This window comes from Macaca nemestrina, chromosome 6 (assembly GCF_043159975.1).
Source record: "Macaca nemestrina isolate mMacNem1 chromosome 6, mMacNem.hap1, whole genome shotgun sequence".
NCBI classification, from domain to species: Eukaryota; Metazoa; Chordata; class Mammalia; order Primates; family Cercopithecidae; genus Macaca; species Macaca nemestrina.
The window spans coordinates 118,903,391-118,912,948 of NC_092130.1; the positions used below are offsets into that span (position 1 = coordinate 118,903,391).

The 9,558-nt window shown below is 42.8% G+C and overlaps 1 pseudogene; it reads left to right on the forward strand.

Annotated features, from left to right (window-relative positions):
- The first annotated feature begins 6,844 nt into the window (after nt 1-6,844).
- On the forward strand, nt 6,845-9,283 carry LOC139363611 (tigger transposable element-derived protein 1-like; annotated as a pseudogene).
- Nucleotides 9,284-9,558: the final 275 nt, after the last annotated feature.

Consider the following 9,558-nt stretch of genomic DNA (forward strand, 5'->3'; position numbering starts at 1 on the left):
TAGAGATGCTGGCTGAGCCATCAATGAGAACATGGATGCATACACAGAACCTACACCTTGTTATCTCTGCTCTTCAAGCAATGGAGCTGGAGAGACACAGAAGCAATGAAGCCGAATACTGTGAGTGGGGCTTCTGCACAGCGGGAGAGGGAATTTCTACTTCTGGCCAGGAAACAGAGCTGGAGCCTTGTAGAAAGGCTCGAGGTAATGTAGTCAAAGGGCAAGCTTAGAGCAGTATGTGAAGGAACTCACCAAGGATTAGAACCAGCCAAGGGTCAGACAAACCAAATGAGATCAGAGGAGGAAAGTGGTGTCTTGGCAGAAAGCACTTCCAGACGCATAGTCACAGGAATCTTCAGGAGAGGGGCGAAGAAGAGGGCATGGATTGCCAGGCGCAGGAGAGTCTAAAGCTGGTTTGGTGGGGAAGAGTTTGGCTGCGTCTGTGCAGGATCCAAGAGAGGGGGACAGAGGAGCTGGGTGTCTGCTGTCAATGTGGCCAATTAGGAACACAGTCTCAGGCTTGGGTCTCAAGCCCCAGTGATATAGAACTTGTCTGGTTTTAGCTACTCTATATTCATTTCTTAGAGAGAGAGAGAGAGAGAGAGAGAGAGAGAGAGAGAGAGAGAGAGAGAATGTGTCTGTGTCTGTGTGTATGTGTGAAATTTCTCTTAACTGAAACACAGGGCAGAACCCTAGAGGAAACCAGTGCTGTACTTTTCTGCTTATCTGTCAACACAGTCTTAGTGCACGAAGTCTTGGTCTTAGTGGCTGGGCGTGGCAGTTTCCCAGAGGTGGGGGGCTGTAAAAAAGAGAGAGAAAGGGAGACCTGACAGAAGATGGAGACCAGATAGAAGGCATCTGCTACGTGCATAGGTGCCCCTTTCTGAACGGGCTGCTTTTTGGTTACGAGATGCATTCCTGAAATCGATTTTAAGACACTCTGTGTTGGGTGATGTAACAGAAGCACTGTTGGTGCACAGATTTGAAAAATAATGGCGCATCCCTCCTCAGGGTTTGACAGCTTGGTAACTTGCAACGATGTTTTCTTTTAATAATGAAGCCAAGTGCTTTGTCAGACAAAAATAGAACAAAACATCCACTAATTTTTGCATGCAGGAGTAAGACAACAGTATTGGGAGATCTCAGCTGTAAATGTGCCAGCTCTGGGAAGTTTGGTTAAGTCATTTCACCATTTGCCTGTTTCCTCACCTATAACCAAGGAGGCAGCCAAGCCATCCCTAGTATTTGCTGGAATTCTGAGATCCTAAGTGAGATTGTTGAGTCTGGAGAGGTTGGATTCAGTGATTGACTAGGAGGATTGACTAGTTTGTGTTACTGTGTTCTATACGGCAAAGCTTGGGTTCAGCACTTTGGCCAACTTGGATTCCATAGAATTGAGAATGTAAGAGCCTTTCCAAAAGTCATATTAATTGAAACTATGTGCAGTCTGACTTAACTTCCATCTATATGCCTCCTTTCCCTTCTTCTAAGTCGTTTTTTTTCCCAGTATTCCCCCAAACAACCACCTTTGTTCAAGTCTAAATGAATGTCTTTGGTTTCAAGATAATTCTCCCTTTTTAAGCAATTTCTGAACACCCTGTCCTACAGAGAGTGGCCTGGGGTGGGGGGAAGAGTGAAAGCTTGGCTTGAGGAAGGAGACTGAGGGGACTGTGTAGGTCACACGTTTGACCAGATCTGTCCCAGCCCCCAGCTTTCTGCACTTTGGGAGTTTTGCTTAGTGTTGTCATAAATTTTAGTACTAACACGGCCAGCAGAGACCAAGTAGCTCATGGCTGGTCCTCTCACACATACAACTGGGCTTCTCTGTTGGCACAACAGAGTGTGCAGACTTACTATAAGAATGCTTGGTTATCCCGAACTCAGTCCCTGAAGGACAGGTGTATGTTTTACAGCTGCACGCAGGGAATTTTATTCCTGGACCAGCTTCCAATTGCCCTTAGCTAGGCTCTTGTACCATTTCTCTAGCTCGGCTCCCCACCCTTCCCCCTGCTCAATTTTGGTATTGGCCTAAATGAACAAATATGATCTTAAAAAAAAAAAAAAGCACCCTCATGGCTTCTAGGGGTATTTATTTTTGTTGTTGTTGTTGTGTATAAGTGTATGCGAGAAAGGTGGCACATACGTTTTATAGATTTGGAAAATGTAGATGAATGAATTTAAACTATTTGCCTAAAGGTCAAAAAGTGGGAGCATGTTAACTAGACCTACACTCATCATTGCCTCCTTCAAACAGCAATGCTCCACAGTTGATGTGTGTCCGGAGCCTTTGTGCTGGGCCCTGCCTGGTCTAGAATCTGACACTGAGTTCTTTTATGCAGACTTTATACCTTTGAAATTGTCTTCCAATTATTCAAAAATTCAAGATTCCATAGTCTCCTCAGACACTTTTTTTTTTTTTTTTGAGACAGAGTTTCTCTCTGTCACCCAGGCTGGAGTGCAGTGGCACAATCTTGACTTACTGCAGCCTCTGCCTCCTGGATTCCAGTGATTTTCCTGCCTCAGCCCCCCAGGTAGCTAAATAATTTTTGTATTTTTAGTAGAGATGGGGTTTCACCATGTTGGGCAGGCTGGTCTCAAATTCTGACCTCAGGTGATCCTCCCACCTTGGCCTCCCAAAGTGCTGGGATTACAGACGTGAGCCACTGTGCCCAATCTCTTCAAACACTTTCTACAGGATACCTACTATGACTTCTGCAGTCGAAGTGAAACTTGATCAACAATAAAAGCTACTAGCGAAAAATCTTGTGGTGATAGTGGGCAGGGAGAGGGGGTAGAGGAACCCCTTATGATTGTGGTCTACGGTAAATCATTGTAACATTTACCCTTACTACTGACATATTTACATTATTACATTAAAAACAAATGGACTAATTTGTGACCGCTAAGATGTATGGTTTGACCCCTGACTTTCAGAGTAGCCCCTTTGGTTCTGTTTTCTCTAGTCTGACTGTGGAGTCTCAGACTAACTCCAATTTTTCAGCATTTATTGAGTACTTGCTATGCTCTTGGTGCTAGGGCCACACAAATGTTTATCATAACACACCCCTACCTTTGAAAGAAAGCCAACCTGCCTTTCTCAGGTGCTGATTTTTAGGGGATTTAGAAGATAGGAGTTGCTGGGCAAGGTTATCGTTTATGTAGAAGGTATCATTGTTAGGAATCTAATTGCTCTTTTGCTGTGACCCATAATTATAATGATCACACTCACATGATGCGCTGCCATTTAGAAAGAGGTTTTGCATGTTCAATTTCATTTGGTCTCTACAACAATCTTTTGAGGTAGGTCACTGGAATACCCTTATCCTCAGTTTATATATAGAGAAACTGAGGCATGGAGAGGCTAGTGACCTGCCCAAAGTCAAAAACTAGCAAGCGGAGAAGCCAAATCTCAAACTTTGATCTCATGACTCTTCTAATTCAGAAGTCTCATTATCATTCTGTCTCTTTTAGAAAAAAAGGGAAGAGCCACACCGTGAATTCATCTGAAGGCAGAGACCTTGTCTTTGTTACCTCAGGATCCTCCCTGTTCCCATAACCTCTAGCCTAATGGCTGGTATACATCAGGCTATCATACAGGTTTGTTGGTTGAAATCAAATCAAATCTCTCTCAATGAGAGAGAAAAAAGAGATGGCCACCTTTCTCCCTTCATATTGCCAGACATTAAAGATTATGATGATGACCTACTCTACTTTATTCCTGCCCACCACCCTGTATAGAATTGCACATAAATATTTGTTAGTGTGAAACCTTTCATTTCCCAGCACTGTAGGGCTTTGTTGGGTAGATAGTAGGCTGAAAGGTGACACTACTGAATTTGCAGCATGCTTCACTCACGTTATAGCCTATTTATCTTCAGTCTCATGACAACTTTGAGGAGTGCACTGGAAAATTTGGACTCTGTGACTGCTCCAGAGACAGGGCAAGTGGACAATTTTAATAACCTCACTGTGAATGTCATAAAGGCAGGCAGGAGGAGAGGGGTCATGAGCAGTCTTTTCACATCTACCACTACAGAGATAAGCCAGGTACTTGTCTCAGAGTTCAGGCTCCAGAAAACACTCCTCTTGTTTCTATCCTCTAGAATCATCCTTAGCAGAGGACAATTTATTTCACGCTAAAATACATGCTTATTCCAGTCTGAAACCACAGTTGCTCAACTCCAAGAAATCTGCATAACCTCAAGCAGGTGACATTTCATGGTTTTCTCTTTTGTATCAGATGAATTTTAATTTTTCTCTGAGGTCAACAGGCACGATGCTGAAATACTTCAGTGGATGCTCATTGACCTGAGCTATCCAACTTGCATTCAGCAAGTACAAAATCTATTTCAAATGAGTCTCTGTTCCCATTCTGCCCTGTCAGCAGGGAAGAAAGGGAACAATTATTTGGTGATAATCACTCTGACGGCAGTAATCTCTGGCAGCTGCTAGAGAAGAGACATAATTGCCTCCTACACCCCTAACCTTTAGAATAGAGCTCTGAAAGCTTGATAAGAGGGGCTGAAGATGTGTGAACAGCCTCGAAATAACTTTCTGTCCACTTCCATCACTTGGGCTTTAATTAAACACAATGTATACCTCTTCAGAAACTTGAGATGATGAATATGAAGGAGCTTTATAAGGGCGGGGCCATACGAATATCACACATTGTCATACATTGTTCAGTTCCTCTTAGCCAAGTCAGGGGTCTTTCAAGGGCTGCTGCCCTCAACCCTGCCTTTTCTTCCTGGAAGGAAGGGGGTGGTCTTGGAGAAGAATCATATTTTCTCCTGGAAATTTTGAAAGAGGATTTTGAAGCGGAAGATCTGTGAGTAAATATGGAAGATAAAATTTATATAAGTACTATGGATTGGCAGTCTTATGCCATGAAGCTCTTTCCCCATGTAAATGGACTCCTTGAAAAGTAAGAAACCACAACAGGCCTTTCCACAAGGGCATTTTCTAGTCTTTTTGCAGGTGTCTGTAGAACTTAACCATCCTCCTTACTACAGGATTTGGAAGTAGAAGGATGCTAATTCAGTTGAATGTTGTGATTTTTCCGGCTGGTCCCTGAAAGGCAGAGAAGAATGAGGGCAAAGAAGCATCATTGGAGGCAGGATCTTGGTGGCACATTTGGGTTGGTTCACTTTCACATTAAACCCAAATAAGCCTATTTTTATATGTTTTGTAGAGACTTTGGGTGCATTTTTAAAAATCTGATAAAAATGTTCTCGTATGGAAGTTTTTCTGTTCAGTTTTAAACCATTTCATCAAATAGTCTAATCATAAATTGTCAGAGATGTTCTGAAGTTCAAAGGTCCTTAAGAACACATGTGAATTTATTTAATGAAAGCCACAGATCAGCATTTGTTGTTAACCCCTCTCTACTTTTTCCCATCCCTATCTTAAGCTTAAACTCTGTGCATCATACAGGTCATGATTCCTGGTAAGTTGTAAAACGTCCCTTCCTCTTCTTGCCTCTTCCTTTGTCCTTGGCTCCACTTCACTGATGTTGTACAACCTATTGTCATTACACCTTCCAGTGTCTCTGTGTTATGATCTGGCCGCTGGTTGAAAGTTTATGAGCATAGCCAGAAGACCAAGACCAACTTGCTACTTTACAGGCCTTATGAGCCTAAAAGCACAATTCTGGGCTTCCTGTGGGAGTCATGCAGCTCCATGGGTACATTAGCACATTAATTTTTTACTCCTACCTCAAGAGTTCACCACCACATTGGGGCCATTAATTTATGTGAGTAGGAGTGTGTCATGGGGCCTTTGAACAAAGGTGCTGTTCTCCTGCCCTGGTGAGTAATGTCACAAATGAGCACTGTCCCTTTAGAGTTGTTCCATCGATGTGAAATAAATCTGCCTTTCCTGACCACCCCCAGAGAATAACCCGGTGCAGTAACTGCTTTGGTTTCTGATGTTCTAAAACAGCCCTTCTTGAATCGTAATGAGCTCACAGATCCCCTGCAGGCCTGGCTAAAGTTCGGATTCGGATTCCATAGATCTGGGGCAGGGCCTAGGACTATGCATTTCTAACAAGCTCCCAACCTTTCTGGTCCACGGACCATGTTTTGAGTAGCTCTGTGAGATGGAGCTCTGGGCAGGTCCTCTCTGCAGGGAAAGGTGGGCATCTGGAGCAAAGGTTAAATTCTTTGGTGGTCCATCCTCAGCTCTGGATATAAAAATGGTGCCCTCTTCAAATACTTTAGAAAACTGAGGACTGTTGCTGAATTTTACAAATCGTTTATTATTATTTGTGGAGCATTTATTTTAGAAAAGGGTCTTATTGTACACTTTTGGTGGTCAATGCATTTTGGTAGGCACAGCTTGTTTTATGGTTCTTTATTGAAAATGGCAGATGTTATGCTTTTTACAAATTGAAGGTTTGTGGCAAGTTTATCAGCATCATTTTTCTTTTTTTTTTTTTTTTTTTTTTTTTTTTTTGAGACGGAGTCTCACTCTGTCGCCCAGGCTGGAGTGCAGTGGCCGGATCTCAGCTCACTGCAAGCTCCCCTCCCGGGTTCCCGCCATTCTCCTGCCTCAGCCTCCCGAGTAGCTGGGACTACAGGCGCCCGCCACCTCGCCCGGCTAGTTTTTTGTATTTTTTAGTAGAGACGGGGTTTCACCGTGTTAGCCAGGATGGTCTCGATCTCCTGACCTCGAGATCCGCCCGCCTCGGCCTCCCAAAGTGCTGAGATTACAGGCTTGAGCCACCGCGCCCGGCCTCAGCATCATTTTTCTAACATATGCTCACTTCGTGTCTCTGTGACATATTTTGGTAATTCTCACAATATTTCGAACTTTTCTGTGATCATTATATCTGTTATCATGATCTGTGATCAGTGATCTTTGATGTTGCCATTAAGAACATCAAAGATTGAGATTAGGCTAATTAAGAATCCTACAATGGCCTCTAAGTGTTCAAGTAAAAGGAAGAGTCACACATCTGTCACTTTAAATCAAAAGCTAGAAATGATTAAGCTTAGCAAGGAAGGCATATTGAAAGCTGAGATATGCTGAAAATTAGGTCTCTTGGTCTCTTATTCCAAACAGCCAAATTGTGGGGGGGGGGGGGGGGGAACAACTCTTGAGGGAGATTAGAAGCGCTACTCCAGTGAACACAAAAATGAGAAAAAAAAAAAAGAAAAGCAAAACAACCTTATTGCTGATATGGAGAAAGTGTCAGTGGTCTGGATAGAAGATCAAACTAGCCACAACATTCCTTTAAGCCAAAGCCTAATCCAGAGCAAGGCCCTAACTCTCTTCATTTCACTGAAGGATGAGAGAGGTGAGGAAGCTGCAGAAGAAAAGCTTGAAGCTAGCAGAGATTTGTTCATGAGGTTTAAGGAAAGAAGCCCTCTTTGTAACATAGAAGTAGAAAATGGGCCGGGCACAGTGGCTCACGACTCTAATCCTAGCACTTTGGGAGGTCAATGTGGGTGGATCACTTGAGGTCAGGAGTTCAAGACCAGCCTGGCCAACATGGTGAAACCCCATCCCTATTAAAAGTACAAAAAATAGCTGGGGGTGGTGGCACATGCCTATGACCCCAGCTACTTGGGAGGCTGAGGTAGGAGAATCGCTGGAACCCTGGAGGTGGAGGTTGCAGTGAGCCAAGTTTGTGCCATTGCCCTGGGCAACAGAGCAAGACTCCATCTCAAACAAAAAAGAAAGAAAAAAAAAAAAAAAGAAGTACAAAGTGAAGCAGCAAGTGCTAGTGTAGAAGCTGCAGCAAGTTATCCAGAAGATCTGGCTAAGATCATTGATGAAGGTGGCTACACTAAACAACAGATTCTCAATGTAGTTGAAACGACCTTCCATTAGAAGAAGATGCCATCTAGGACTTTCATAGCTACAGAGGAGAAGTCAATTCCTGGCTTCAAAGCTTCAAAGGACAGAGTGACTCTCTTGTTAGGAGGTAAGGTAGCTGGTGACCTAAAGTTAAAGCCAAAACTTGTTTGCCATTCAAAAACATCCTAGGACTTTAAGAATTATGCTAAATCTCCTCTGCCTTTGCTTTCTAAGTGGAAAAACAAAGCCTGGATGATAGCAAATCTCTTAACAACATGGTGTCTTGAATATTTTAAACGCTTTATTAAGACCTATTAATCAGAAAAACAGATTCCTTTCAAAATATTACTGTTCATTGACAGTGTATCTGGTCACCCAAGAGCTCTGATGGAGAGGTACAAGGAGGTTAATGTTACTTTTATGGCTGCTAATAATATTCATTCTGTAACCCATGGATCAAGGAGTAATTTTGACTTTCAAGTCTTATTATTTAATAAACATATTTTGCAAGGCTACAGCTACCATAGATAGTGATTCCTTTGATAGATCTGGGCAAAGTACATTGAAAACCTTCAGAAAAGAATTCACCATTCTAGATGCCAGTGAAAACATTCGTGATTCGTGGGAGGAGGTCAAAATATCAACATTAACAGGTGTTTGGAAAAAGTTGATTCACACCCTCATGGATGACTTTGAGGAATTTAAGTCTTCAGTGGAAGAAGTAACTGCAAATGTCGTGGAAATAGCAAGAAAACTAGAATTAGAAGTAGAGCCTGAAGATGTGACTGAATTGCTGTAATCTCATGATAGAACTTGAACAGATGAGCAAAGAAACTGGTTTCTTGAGATGGAATCTTCTCCTGGTGAAGATGCATTGAACACCATTGAAATGATAACAAAGGATTTAGAGTATTCCATAAACTTAGTTGATAAATCTGCAGCAGGGTTTGAGAGGATTGACTTCAGTTTTGAAAGAAGTTCTACCTTGGGCTTCAGAGAAATATTTTATGAGCCAGGCGCGGTGACTCACGCCTATAATCCCAGCATTCTGGGAGGCTGAGGCGGGTGGATCACCTGAGGTCAGGAGTTTGAGACCAGCCTGGCCAACATGGTGAAACGCTGTCTCTACTAAAAATACAAAAATTAGCCAGGTGTGGTGGCAATTGCCTGTAATCCCAGCTACTCAGGAGGCTGAAACATGAGAATTGCTTGAACCCGGGAAGCGGAGGTTGCAGTGAGCCAAGATCACGCCACTGCCTTCTAGCCTCGGCAATAGACCAAGATCCTGTCTCAAACAACAGCAACAACAACAACAACAAAAATGGAAATATTTTGTGAAAGGAAGAGTCAACTGATGCAGCAAACTTCATTGTCATCCATGAAGAAATTGCCACAGCTACCCCAGCCTTCAGCAACAACCACCCTGATCAGTCAGCAGCCATCAACATCTAGGCAGGACCCTTCACGAGCAAAAAGATTATGACTTGCTGGAGGCTCCATATTGTCAGCATTTTTTTTTTTTTTGCAATAAAGTACTTTTAAATTAAGGTATGTGGATTGCTTTTTAAAACATAATGTTATTGCACACAATAGACTATGGTGTAGTGGAAACGTAACAGTTACATGCAGTAGGAAACCAAGCAATGAATGTGGCTTGCTTTATTGTGATGCTCACTTTATTGTGATGGTCTGGAAGCAAGCCTGCCATCTCTGAGGCCTGCCTGTATATCACTTGCTGTTTGTTCACACTGATCATCT